Source organism: Rattus norvegicus, chromosome 1 (assembly GCF_021556685.1).
Source record: "Rattus norvegicus strain SHRSP/BbbUtx chromosome 1, alternate assembly SHRSP_T2T, whole genome shotgun sequence".
In the NCBI taxonomy this organism is placed as follows: domain Eukaryota; kingdom Metazoa; phylum Chordata; class Mammalia; order Rodentia; family Muridae; genus Rattus; species Rattus norvegicus.
The window spans coordinates 160,672,622-160,688,382 of NC_141534.1; positions in this window are offsets into that span (position 1 = coordinate 160,672,622).

Genomic DNA, 15,761 nt, shown 5'->3' on the forward strand with positions numbered 1-15,761 from the left:
ATAACAAAATTTAATTAAAACAAACAAACAAAAAATATTGCAAATCTCAGTCTTCCTCTCATTACAGGTAAAGTTGATAAAATGGGCTCTTCTCTGAAAGCTGACATTTATCTGATCCAAACACCAATGATTTTAACTTTTACTTGACTGCTATCATGTACCAAACTTGAAAATGACTCATATATGGATAAACAATATTATAGGAAAATCTATAAAACATTTTTAAAAAACAATAGCATCCATTGAAAATTTGTATAGTTGAAAAAAAATTCTGGAATCCATCTACTTTAGTATCTGGGACACAACTAGGGTTCAATAAGCCTTGTTTGTAGATATTTATTTTTTAAAATGAAACAGCACACTCTGGATTAGGATATTAAAATAAACAACGAAATTAAATAGTAGGAACCTACTTTTTCTAAATTCCCCTTACACTGTCCCTTTTTCTTCACTTTTCATGTCATACATTCACTTTCTTTTCTTCCTTAGGCTCTCCATTTTTCCATCCTTCTAGATGTGTACATATTCACATATGTCTATATCGTGATTATTAACTGCAATGTCCCAGACATAAAGATTTAATAAAATAGAAGATGTGTTTGCCAATTTAGAACATTATTATATGAATTTAGAATGACCAATGTTTGCCTTACAGAAGAAATAATGGATATATAAGCTGTACTAACACCAGTTGTAAAGGATTATATGTTTAAAGGAATTGATTAAGGAGAAAACCCAAAAAATTATGCTTTAAATAATTAGCAAGTGGGGATGATTGACAGCTGACAGCTAGTAAAATGATAATACCTCCAGTCAGTGATTAAGTTGACAGTGAGGAGTTTTCAATTATATATATATAATTCCCCCAAAATTAAATTCAAGTTCTATGGAATGAGATTACAGACAGAAAATTTCAGGAACAGTTTTTTATTCAAATCGAACATGTAAAAAATTTAATTTTTTCCTGAATTTGAGTACAGTAATACTAAAGAAGATATTAGGAATTAACATATTTTTGCCACATGATTTATTTTTAATTTCAAAAAGACCTAGGAATATATAAACTTTTCTCAAAAAAACATTTAATTTTTGACACTTGATTTTTTCATGAAGTTCTGATGGAAGTTTAAAGAAATTTAACAACTTATAATGAAATTTGGATTTAATATTTTCTATTAATAAAAATTATATTAATTTTGCCTAGGCTATAAAATAAATTAATAAACATCTTCCTTTAAGAATACAAAGTATAGAAGTTGCATCCCGGAAGAAAAGGGATTTTTATTTTTCCAGCACATATTAACTCCCAGTAGTTTCCAGAGAAGCCTGAGGTTTGGTGAACCCCTTTCTTAGCAAAGTAATAATGCTAATTGAAACTACCCTACTTGGAACTTAAAAATACAATGCCCTTGAATACCTAAAAGACACTATTTCAAAGCAATTTTCACCAATCTGTGACTTTACAATCTATCTGCTCGCTCTTACATCATGCTCTGTAAGCATACAGGTTTAGGTGGATACAGATGCTCCATTTTGGAAGGAACACTCCACAGATTTCATATTCTCTGCGTTTTGAGTTTCTCTGTTAACTAACAGCAATGGAAAAGGAAGAAGTTTCTCTGATGAAAAGTGAAAGCCTCATTGATATATATATATATATATATATATATATATATATATATATATATATATATATATATGGATATATATATATCCCTTCAGACTGGTGTATATTCCTGCTGCCAAAGAAGATGGAGCTTGCCCCCAAAGATTTATTGCTGAACAGGTCTACTACTTCCCCTGCATTGTAATAACTTTCTTTTCCACTACCTGTGCTTGATGGTGATCTAGAGGAGAGGTTGATTCCTTATTAAAAGTAGGTTGCAAAAAATTTTCGCCTACACTCCTTCACTGTTGGCTACTTTCAATAGTGCTCTCAGGTGTTACAAAGGCTGGTAGAGAGGAAAGTTATCAACAGTCTTACCGGTCTTTGAAAACTAATAGCTATGACATTGAAAATAAGCCTATAGATGCATGAGTAATGTCAAAGATGTAACAGTATCCAACCAGCTTTTGTTGTATTTAAGATCAACAGCACAGAATGGAAATAAAAACTATTACTCTTTACTTGTTTCTAGGGATGTCATACACCATAAGGGAGAACCTACTACAGTTATTTTGATATAAGAACATAGCATGAAATTGCCTTCTAAATATTTATCTCTATCTCCATCTCTATCTATCTATCTATCTATCTATCTATCTATCTATCTATCTATCTATCTATCATCTATCTATCTATAAAGAAGTCAGTACTCCTTAGTATATTAGCTTGGATTGTTTATCTTAGAAGTTAGAAAACACTTCCCAATATCCAGTCTATTTGTTGACACACAGTTTGGAGTCTAAAGTATATATCTGCTTAAAATCCTCCAATATATTTCAGCAAAGCCTTTTAGTTGACACTGAGCTTTTCCCCCTTTCTCTGTCTCTCTGTGTCTCCGTCTATTGCTCCTTCACACACAAGATAAAGACAGAGTTACAAAAAGATCATATGACTGAAACTTTTCCAAGTATTCCACAATGCACATTTTCCTTTAAGATGGTTTTGGGGGACTAAGACTCATAATGTTAATTGAAGGTCAAAACAAGACCCACTGGATGGAAGTTTGACAAGGGAAACATATGTTTGCACAAATGCTGCTGTTTTTCTATGATATGCTGTTATGAAAAAAGAAGTTGGAAGGTGTTAAATCTCTCCTTCACACATTCATTGTTTTGGCTTCGAATTTAAATACTAATATGCCAACACTAATATCATCAGGGAAATCACTTCACTGTTGAGTACACAGCATAATGTAAAAAACAGTATCCTGTACTGGGTACTTCAAAGTAACTATAATCAGAAAAGGACATTTACAATGGAACATGAGAAGCAGGTTTTGTTTTGATTTTGCTTGTTTTGTCTTGTTTTTATTCCTTGAATGAATACAATCTGCTGCAGTAAAAGTCATCCATCAATGTCTTTCGAAACTCAAATTGAATAGGTCTGGGTTATACTTAAGGTAATCATCATATGTAGCTCTGTTTTATAAATCAGATCAAATTTGCAAAGTCATTCAGCAGAAAAAGAGAAAGTAAAGTTTATGAGCCAAGGTGTCCATGATGGTTTGGGGGTGGGGATTTCATGGGTGCTAGAAGCTGAAGAAGCTGGGCTGTGGTGCTTCTTTACCTACAAACTGTATGTCCATCTGAAGAAGTGCCATCCTTCTTCTAGTTTAATTTACCTAAGGCCACTTTTACTATAATCTTCAAACATGGAAAGGAATCCCAGTATTACCAAGCCATTACATATATTGGGGTCTTTCACTTCCTTACACAAGTCAGCTTTTTGATTGCCAAGTGTGCAGCAAAGGATAGGAATGTTCAAATCTGGACATACTGCTATAATTCTTCAAACAACTTCCCTTTTAACTTTCCTTGTCAAAATACTGTATAGCCAAGCTAGAGAATCCTAATGAATAGACACAGATGTATCTTAGAAATCTGAACCCACAAAAGTACTTATGGATTATGAAGCATCACATATGAAATGCTTGGGGCAGATTAATAGGTAGACAAAAGGCACCAAGGTAAGGTTTGATTCTAAGATCCATCCTTTGTAAATCTTGCTATATACTTATGTTCCTCATTTATAGAAAGAGTGCTGCCTTTTGTTTACATGACTTGAGGTCAATAATTGTCAAGGTATTATTAGTGGCTGTATTTCCATTGCAAATTGAAATTGAAAATTGCACAACTGCAGTTTAATTCTTCTGAATAAGACGTGGCACCATAAACATATATATTATTGGGGATGGCACTTGGATTTTCTTGTGAATAGTACTGAGGAGGAGAACTGAGAGCAGTTAAAGGATGGTATCACTTTTGTTATCTTACACATCCCTCGACATACACTTCTTTGTAAAATACATATATCAATGCACTATTTGATTTATTACTCCATTTTCACAACAAGAAATGAGATGTGGAATTACTGGAATAGCTGGTTCAACACCAGGGATATCACCAGTTCTGAAACTAAAGACTATTTTTTTTTATTTTCACATAAACATATACTAAGGCAATCTTTCCTATAAAATGGGAAAAATATGAACCAAATATAGATCAACTATGGAAACAGTTTAAAGTGAAAATAAACTTACAGAAGTTTGAAATGTTTCTACCTTTACTGTTCCCATTCACTAACCAAGAAAGTTTGTTAAAACTACTATTGGAAAAATGAAGTGAAGGAAAGATATTGTTTTGGTAAGGAAAACTTGGTTTCTTCGTCACAGTGTATTCCAAATAACAAAACATCTGTAGCTTTTTGTAAAATAAAATATGTCCTGTCCCTTCATCAGAATTTCTGATTCCAATGGCTCAGCACTGTTACATTTAAAAAATCTCTACTATCTTCTTCTTATGCATGTTGCCTTTAAATGACATTAATCTAAAGACCATTGCAAATTTATCTGGGCTTTTCTATAATTTAATCTTCCAATAATTTAATCTTCCAATAAAAGCAATTCTTAAAAAATCTTCCTAGTTATAATTTATTACTTATAGATTTTCAGGAGATTAAGTATGTCAAGTATACAGTCTAGCAAAGCACATTTTCCCACATGGTTCACTATGGATCTGTAGGAATATTCTCTGGTACAGGTTTTCCCACACCCAGCAAACTGCAGAAGAGTAATACAGAGCAATCATCGAAAGAGTGGGGATGGGAAAGGAGATCTAAAATGAGATCTATATTAAGATGTTGACTATATTTAGGAAGGAGCCCTCTATTTTCATATTCCAAACTTATGAACTCTGAAAGTTGGCCTTTGTAACCAAGCGCAGTGACTCCTGAGATGACCTTTTATAGCACTGCTTTTCTTTGGAGAAATATTCACTGTGGCTAAAGTACACACAGCAGCTCCTCTTCAAGCTGGTATTTCCCTGCTTCAATTTTGTTATTTTTTAAAGCTTTTCATTGAATTTTCATTTATTGTGAATGTACATGCATCCCTCAGGGTTAAAGGGATGCCTTAGAAGTTAGTTCTTTCCTTTGACCATGTGGAACATCTGGAAATAACTCAAGATGTCAGTGTTGGCTGCATGTGAAAAAATTTCAAGTCTATATCACTATCAGCAATCTATTAAAGCCTCTCTTTGGCCCTTGTTAATTTTCCATAATGAACATTGATTTCATAGAGAAAAGTGTCTAGAAGTCATGTGTAATGCCCATGGGGGTGTGTTGTAGGGCATGGAAGAGTATGAAGACTGCGAAAAGCTTTTCCATTCTGGTGATTTATGGACCAGCTTAGAAACAAGTAGAAACCAGGTGACTCAATGTAAAATAATAAATTATCAACTTCAGACCCAGTAAGTACCTTAAGTTGGAACATCATAGACAAGGTTGTGTTAAATTTTCTCTTTTTTTCTTAAAACTATTTAATTATATGATCATAAATTGTGGGATGCGATAAATGTCTAAGACTAAGGGACATGTTTCTAGCTATTTCAACCCAGAATGATTTAGTAGAGCCAAGCATATGGGGCCAACTCTGATTGTTTACCTGTAGTCTCCTAGGTGCACCTGGGTGTCAGTTAACAAGCTATAGTCATTTCCTTTGTCAGTTTTCTCATTAGTTCTCAGTTTTCATTAGTGATACGTGGGAAAGGAAAAAATAAAAACATAAGCAATATACAAAGATTGCAATTTATGTTCTGGCTAAGATCAAAAACTCAGGTGACAGCAATTGCTGGCAAGGATGTAGAGAAAGAGGAACATTCCTCCATTGTTGGTGGGATTGCAGACTGGTACAACCATTCTGGAAATCAGTCTGGAGGTTCCTCAGAAAATCAGACATTGAACTACCTGAGGACCCAGCTATACCTCTCTTGGGCATATACCCAAAAGATGCCCCAACATATAACAAAGACACATGCTCCACTATGTTCATAGCAGCCTTATTTATAATAGCCAGAAGCTGGAAAGAACCCAGATGCCCTTCAACAGAGGAATGGATATAGAAAATGTGGTACATCTACACAATGGAATATTACACAGCTATCAAAAACAATGACTTTATGAAATTCATAGGCAAATGGTTGGAACTGGAAAATATCATCCTGAGTGAGGTAACCCAATCACAGAAAAACACACATGGTATGCACTAATTGATAAGTGACTATTAGCTGAAATGCTTGAATTGCCCTAGATGCACAGAACACATGAAACTCAAGATGGATGATCAAAATGTGGATGCTACACTCCTTCTTTAAAAGGGGAACAAGAATATCTTTGGCAGGGAATAGGGAGGCAAAGATTAAAACAGAGGCAGAAGGAACACCCATTCAGATCCTGCCCCACAGTGGCCCATACATATACAGCCACCCAATTAGACAAGATGGATGAAGCAAAGAAGTGCAGGCCGACAGGAGCCGGATGTATATCTCTCCTGAGAGACACAGCCAGAATACAGCAAATACATAGGCGAATGCCAGCAGCAAACCACTGAACAGAGAACTGGACCCCATTGAAGGAATCAGAGAAAGAACTGGAAGAGCTTGAAGGGGCTCGAGACCCCTTATGAACAACAATGCCAAGCAACCAGAGCTTCCAGGGACTAAGCCACTACCCAAGACTATACATGAACTGACCCTGGGCTCCAACCTCATAAGTAGCAATGAATAGACTAGTAAGAGCACCAGTGGAAGGGGAAGCCCTTGGTCCTGCCAAGACTGAATCTCCAGTGAACGTAATTGTTGGGGAGATGGCGGTAATGGGGGGAGGATGGGGAGGGGAACACCCATACAGAAGGGGAGAAGGAGGGGGTGTTGGCCCGGAAACCAGGAAAGGGAATAACAATCAAAATGTAAATAAGAAATACTCAAGTTAATAAAGAAAAAAATTAAAAAAATTAAAAGACAAAAAAAATCAAGATTCATGATAAATGTTTTTAGCTTCCGATCCTGAAAAAGCATATTAGCCATCAGTCCATTATCCATCAGTCACTCATGATTTTTCAAACAGGATATATGAACTATTTCTCAAGATATTTTAATGATATTTGATGACTACTTTATACATTACAAGGCTAACTGGCATGCATTTTAATAAGAGTGACTTTACCCTTAGCAGTAGGGATTTCCGAGTTCAAAGTTTTCAAGGATATCATAGATGGGCTCCCTCTCCTGGCATGGGTCTCAACCTGGCCCAATCATGGGTTGGTCACTGCCACAGTTTCTGCATCGCCTTTACACCAGAACATCTTGTAGGAAGGACAGATTGTAGGTTGAAGGTTTTGTGGCTGGGTTGTTGTTCCAGTTCCTCCTCTGGAAATCCTGCCCGATTGTAGAAGATAGCCAGTCAGTCACCATATTCCACCTTGCTAAGAATTTTAGCTAAGGTTGATCTGTTAGATCCCTGGGAGTTTCCATTGTAATAGGTTTCTAGATCATCACCCAGATAACCCCCTGTTCCAGTTGTGTCTCCGAGTTTTCTCTCCCTGCATCCTCTCCCCTCATGATCACTCCTGTTCCCATTTCCATCTCACCTATATTTCTGTCCACTCAAGATGTTTCTTCTGTGTCAGGACCCAGAAGCTACATAGCCCAGAGACTAAGAATAGAACTGAACACAACTAGGATAAAAAGAGGTCAACAATGTTCTGCCATCCTAGATAATTTGATACTAGATTAGTATCTAGTCAAATTGTCATCATGGAGGTTTCCCCTTTGCACCTGGTGGAAATAGACACGGAGACCCACAGCCAATATTTAGGTAGAGTTGAGGAAACCTGTGGTTGATGTCAGGACAACATTGTCAGGGCCTGAGGGGTCAAAGACATGACAAGAAAACACACAAAACAAACTTAAATGGTTTCATGGGGTCTCACAGAGACTGAATCAACAACCAGGATGTATACATGGGTCTGACCTAGTATCTCTTCATGTATGTTACAATTATATAGTTTGGTCTTAAAACAGAACTCCTAACTGTGGGAGCAGGGGCTGTCTCTGATTCTTTTGTTTGCTTTGGGGACCTTTTTCCTCACACTGGGTTGTTCCATCCAGCCTTAATATGAAGGGATGTACCTAGTCTTACAGCAACTTGATATGCCATCCTGCTTGATATAAATTGGAGGCCTGCTGTTTAATTCACAAGGATTGTATAGGGTGTGGGGAGAGAGAAGGTAGAGGTAAGGGACTCAGAGAATAGGAGGAAACTATAATCAGAAGTAATATATGAGAGAAGAGAAAATGAAAAAAAATTAAAAACTCAAGAATACATTATTGTAGTTTCATAGGGTTATTTTATACACCTTTGTTGAGAGCAATGATGTTTATCTCAATGAATACCTTTTCTATATTGACTTATAAACCACAATAAAAATATAAAGAAATAAAATATTGCCTAGATCAACAACTTGATCTCTTGTGGTATATACCATATGAAAACAAATTTAATTTAAACTTCTATGTAAGATTATTTATTCATGCCAGTTCGTGAATTTTACCATGTAAAATTGAAGAAAAGTCATAACACAGAATTCTATACTTTTTTAAACTTCCAGACCTACTTCATATATTTGATTCCACACATGATTAAAGAGATTAATGATACTAAACTTATATAATTCATGGCATGCCTGTGCACAGGGGATAAACAGTTTGGGGACACACACAAATTTGTTATGACATTTTATCTATATATTGATTGCCATGAATATTTTACACACATACACAAACATACACACACACACACACACACAGAGAGAGAGAGAGAGAGAGAGAGAGAGAGAGAGACAGATAGGCAGACAGACAGAATTTTTTGTTTAATCCTTTGACCTCCAAAATATTTTATTTCATTTTTTTCATTTAAATGTGTATTTATACCAAAAACACATTTGGCTTGAATGGCAGGCCTAATTATAAATATCCATAATTGTTAACAATTAGAGTTCTATCCTCTTGTACTCAAATAATCTCTTTTGTATGTTTCAACAAATAATAAGGAATTGCAAAAGAGTGATTGATCTCTACTACTACTGGTTGACTTTTACTTATTTGGTCACCTAAGAGGCTTTTGAAGTTTCAAGAGTCATAATTCTTACAGAAAGTCATGGCTATTTTACGCTACTGTTTCACTTGAAAAGAAGCCGTTAGATGATTAATTCCCATTAGAAACATATGTAAGTAAATAATAAAATATATATTGGAGAGAGAGAGAGAGAGAGAGAGAGAGAGAGAGAGAGAGAGAGAGAGATTTTCAGGGGATTAGAACAGACCGTTATGCTAAAGCTTTTTCTCTACATTGGAAATGCCTATACTTGGATCCCGGCCCACAGCTCCCTGCTCCCAAACCTCGTGGGAGAGAGAACTCACCACCACCACGCAGACAGGTGGGCACTCCGGAAACTGCAGGGCAGGAGAGACCTCCAGTACTGCCCACCCCTGCCCACATCCCTGGCCCAAGAGGAGACTGTATAGGGCCTCTGGGAACAAGAAGATAGGGGCACTCAATGTTGCGGTCAAGATACTGCCTGGATCTGAAGGGACCTGGTCAAACTACTCCTTGCACCCAAATACCATGGGAGGGAGCTAGATCTTCAGAGGGGCAGACACACCTGGGAAGCCAGAGGAGACTACTCTCTGCCCACATTGCTGACTCTAGAAGAAAACGCATAGTGCAAACTGGCCACCTGTGCACAGGGTCCCAAGCGAAGGCGGGGCATGACCTTCTGGTTGCTGCCTTCACAGAGAGCTGAAACCCAGATCAGAAAAGTGGCTCCAGGCCTGAGGCCAGAGGTAAGACCAACTTTGCTGCTCCAAGTGACCTGCCTGGTGGACTCAGGACACATGCCCACAGGAACAACTGAAGACCAGTAGACAAGAACGACTACATGCCCTAAAGCAGAACACTCTGTTCCCATAACTGGCTGAAAGAGAACAGGAAAACAGGACAGCAGCACTCCTGACATTCAGGCCTATAGGACAGTCTGATCACTGTCAGAAATAGCAGAACAAGGTAACACCAGAGACAACGGGATGGCAAGAGGCAAGGACAGGAAGCCAAGCAACAGAAACCAAGACAACATGGTATCATCAGAGCCCAATTCTTCCACCAAAGCAAACACTATATATCCAAACACACCAGAAAAGCAAGATCTAGATTTAAAATCACATTTGATCATGATGATGGAGGACTTCAGGAAAAATATAAAGAATTCCCTTAGAAAAATGTAGGCAAACACAAATAAACAAGCAGAAGCCTATAGAGAGGAAATGCAAAAATCCCTGAAATAATTCCAGGAAAACACAATCAAACAGGTTAAGGAATTGAAAATGGAAATAGAAGCAATAAAGAAAGCACAAAGGGAGACAACCCTGGATATAGAAAACCAAAGGAAGAGACAAGGAGCCGTAGATATAAGCATCACAAACAGAATGCAAGAAATAGAAGAGAGAATCTCAGGAGCAGAAGATTCCATAGAAATCATCGACACAACTGTCAAAGATAATGTAAAACGGAAAAAGCTACTGGTCCAAAAACATACAGGAAATCTAGGACTCAATGGGAAGATCAAACCTAAGGATAATAGGTATAGAAGAGAGTAAAGACTCCCAACTCAAGGGCCAGTAAATGTCTTCAACAAAATCATAGAAGAAAACTTACCTAACCTAAAGAAAGAGATGCCCATAAACATACAAGAAGTGTACAGAACTCCAAATAGATTGAACCAGAAAGGAAACTCCTCCTGTCATATACTCCTCCTGTCATATAATAGTCAAAACACCAAATGCACAAAATAAAAAAAGAATATTTAAAGCAGTAAGGGAAAAGGTCAAGTAACATATAAAGGCAGACCTATCGGAATCACACCAGACTTCTCACCAGAGACTATGAAAGCCAGAAGATCCTGGACAGATGTCATACAGACTCTAAGAGAATACAAATGCCAGCCCAGGTTACTGTATCCAGCAAAACTCTCAATTAACATAGATTGAGACACCAAGATATTCCATGACAAAACCAAATTTACACAATATCTTGCTACAAAGGATAATAAATGGTAAAGCCCAATACATGGAGGCAAGCTACACCCCAGAAAAGGCAAGAAAGTAATCGTTTTGCCACAAAACAAAGAGAATATAAGCAGAAGATAATTTCATATCCAAATATGAATATAACAGGAAGCAACAATCACTATTCCTTAGTATCTCTCAACAACAATGGACTCAATTCCCCAATAAAAAAAACACACATTAACAAACTGGATATGCAATGCGGAACCAATATTTTCCTGCCTACAAGAAACACACCTTAGAAACAAAGACAGACACTAACTCAGAGTAAAAGGCTGGAAAACAATTTTTCAAGCAAGTGGTCTGAAGAAGCAAGCTGGAGTAGCCATTCTAATATCGAATAAAATCGATTTTCAACCAAATGTCATCAAAAAAGATAAGGAAGGACACTTCATATTCATCAAAGGAAAAATCCACAAAACTGAACCCTCAATCCTAAATATCTATGCTCCAATATATATATATATATATATATATATATATATGAAACCTTACTAAAGCTCAAAGCACCCATTGCACCTCACACAATATTAGTAGGAGATTTCAACACCAAACTCTCATCAATGGACACATCATGGAAACAGAAATTAACAGAGATGTAGACAGACTAAGAGAAGTCATGAACTGAATGAATTTAACAGATATTTATAGAACATTCTATCCTAAAGCAAAAGGATATACATTCTTCTCACCACCTCATGGTACTTTCTCCAAAATTGATCATATAATCAGTCATAAAACAGGCCTCATCAGATACAGAAAGATAGAAATAATCCCATGCTTCTTATCAGACCACCACGAGCTAAAACTGGTCTTCAATAACAATCAGGAAAGAATACCCACATATAGATGGAAGTTGAATTCTGCTCTACTCAATGATAACCTGGTCAAAGAAGAAATAAAGAAAGAAATTAAAGACTTCTTAGAATTTAATGAAAATGAAGGTACAATATACACGTGGGACACAATGAAAGCTGTGCTAAGAGGAAAGCTCATAGCTCTCAGTACCTGCAGAAAGAAACAGGAGAGAGCATATGTCAGCAGCTTGACAGCACACCTAAAAGCTCGAGAACAAAAAGAAGCAAACACTCTGATGAGGAGTAGAAGGCAGGAAATAATCAAACTCAGAGCTGAAATCAACCAAGTAGAAACAAAAAGGACTATACAAAGAATCAACAGAACCAAAAGCTGTTTCTTTGAGAAAATCAACAAGATAGATAAACCCTTAGCCAGCCTAACAAGAGGACACAGAGAGTGTGTCCAAATTAACAAAATCAGAAATGAAAAGGGAGACAACAACAGAGCCAGAGGAAATTAAAAAAATCATCAGATCCTACGACTAAAATCCTATATTCAATCAAACTTAAAAATCTGGAGGAAATGGACAATTTCCTAGACAGATACCAGGTAACGAGGATAAATCAGGAACAAATAAACCATTTAAACAACTCCATAACTCCTAAAGAAATAGAAGCAGTCATTAAAAGTCTCCCAACCAAAAAGAGCCCAGGTCCAGAATTCTGGGTTCAGTGCAGAATTCTATCAGTCCTTCATAGAAGACCTCATACCAATACTATCCAAAATATTCCACAAAATTCAAACAGACGGAGCACTACCAAATTCCTTTTATGACGCCACAATTACTCTTATACCTAAACCACCGAAAGACCCAACGTAGAAAGAGAACTTCAGACCAATTTCCCTTATGAGTATCGACTCAAAGAACTCAATAAAATTTTGCAAACTGATTCCAAGAGCACATCAAAACAATCATCCACCATGATCAAATAGGCTTCAACCAGGGATGCAGGGATGGTTTAATGTACAGAAAATCGTCAACGCAATCGACTATTAAACAAACTGAAAGATAAAAACCAAATCATTATTTCATTAGATGCTGAAAAAGAATTTGACAAAATTCAACAGCCCTTCATGGTAAAAGTCCTGGAAAGAACAGGATTTCAAGACCCATACCTAAACACAGTAAAAGCCATATACAACAAACCAGCAGCTAATATTAAAATAAATGGGGAGAAACTTGAAGCAATCCCACTAAAATGAGGGACTAAACAAGACTGCCCACTCTCTTCCTACTTAATAAATATAGTTCTCAAAGTCCTAGCCAGAGCAATCAGACAACAAAAAGAGTTCAAAGGGATACAGATTAGAAAGGAAGAAGTCAAAATATCACTATTTACAGATGATATGATAGTATATTTAAGTGATCCCAAAATTTCCACCAGAGAACGACTAAAGCTGATAAACAACATCAGCAAAGTGGCTGGGTATAAAATTAACTCAAAGAAATCAGTAGCCTCCCTCTACACAAAAGAGAAACAAGCCTAGAAAGAAATGAGGGAAACGACACCCTTCATCATAGTCCCAAATAATATAAAATACCTCGGTGTGACTTTAACCAAGCAAATGAAAGATCTGTATGAGAAGAACTTCAAGCCTCTGAAGAAAGAAATTGAAGAAGACCTCAAAAGATGGAAAGATCTCCCATGCTCATGGATGGGCAGGATTAATATAGTAAAAATGGCCATTTTACCAAAAGCGATCTACAGATTCAATGCAATCCCCATCAATATACCAATCCAATTCTTCAAAAAGTTAGACAGAACAATTTGCAAATTCATCTGGAATAACAAAAAACCCTGGATAGCTAAAACTATCCTCAACAATAAAAGGACTTCTGGGGGAAATCATTAACCCTGAACTCAAGCAGTATTACAGAGCAATAGTGATAAAAACTATTGGTACAGAGACAGACAGATAGATCAGTAGAATAGAATTGAAGTCCCAGAAATGAACCCATACACCTATGGTCACTTGATTTATTCACGAAAGAGACAAAACCTTCCAATGGAAAAAAAGATAGCATTTTCAGCAAATGGTGCTGGTTCAACTGGAGGTCAGCATGAGGAGAATGCAGAAAGATCCATAAAGCTTAAGTCCAAGTGGATCAAGGACCTCCACATCAAAACAGGTACACTCAAACTAATCGAAGGAAAACTGGGGAAGAATGTCGAACACATGAACACTGGAGAAATTTTCCTGAACAAAACACCAATGGCTTATGCTCTAAGATCAAGAATTGACAAATGCAATCTCCTAAAACTACAAAGGTTCTGTAAGGCAAAGGACACTGTGGTTAGGACTAAACAGCAACCAACATATTGGGAAAAGATCTTTACCAATCCTACAACTGATAGAGGGCTTATATCCAAAATATACAAAGAACTCACAATGTTAGGTTGCAGGGAGCCAAATAACCCTATTAAAAATGGGATTCAGAGCTAAACAAAAAATTCACAGCTGAGGAATGCCAAATGGCTGAGAAACACCTAAAGAAATGTTCAACATCTTTGGTCATAAGGGAAATGCAAATCAAAACAACCCTGAGATTTCACCTCACACCAGTGAGAATGGCTAAGATCAAAAACTAAGGTGACAGCAAATGCTGGCAAGAATGTGGAGAAAGAGGAACACTCTTCCATTGTTGGTGGGATTGCAGACTGGTACAACCATTCTGGAAATCACTCTGGAGGTTCCTCAGAAAATTGGACATTGAACTACCTGAGGACCCAGCTATACCTCTCTTGGGCATACACCCAAAAGATGCCACAACATATAACAAAGACACGTGCTCCACTATGTTCATAGCAGCCTTATTTATAATAGCCAGAAGCTGGAAAGGAGGCAGATGCCCTTCAACAGAGGAATGGATACAGAAAATGTGGTACATCTACACAATGGAATACTACTCAGCTATCAAAAACAATGACTTTACGAAAGTCATAAGCAAATGGGTGGAATTGGAAAATATCATCTTGAGTGAGGTCACCCAATCACAGAAAACACACATGGTATGCACTCATTGATAAGTGGATATTAGCCCAAATGTTCGAATTAGCCTAGATGCACAGAACAGGTGAAACTCACGAAGGATGTCCAAAATGTGAGTGCTTCACTCCTTCTTTACAAGGGGAACAAGAATATCTTTGGGAGGGAATAGGGAGGCAAAGTTTAGAACAGAGGCAGAAGGAACACCCATTCAGAGCCTTCCCCACATGTGGTCTACACATATACAGCCACCCAATTAGATAAGATGGATGAAGCAAAGTATTGCAGGCTGACAGGAACTAGATGTAAAACTCTCCTGAGATTCACAGCCAGAATATGGCAAATACATAGGCAAATGCTAGCAGCAAACTACTGCACTGAGAATGGGACCCCCATTGAAGGAATCAGAGAAAGGACTGAAAGAGCTTGAAGGGGCTTGAGACCCCATATTAACAACAATGTCAACCAACCAGAGCTTCCAGGGACTAAGCCACTACCCAAAGACTATAAACGGACTGACCCTGGCATCCAACTGCATAGGTAGCAATGAATAGCCTAGTAAGAGCACCAGTGGAAGGGGAAGCCCTTGCTCCTGCCATGTCTGAACCCCCAGTGAACGTAATTGTTGGGGGAAGGCGGTAATATGGGGAGGATGGGGAGGGGTACACCCATATAGAAGGGTAGCGGGAGGGGTTATGGGGATGTTGGCCTGGAATCCTGGAAAGTTAATAGCAATTGAAATGTAAATAAGAAATACCCAAGTTAATAAAGATTGGGGAAAAATAAAATAGAGG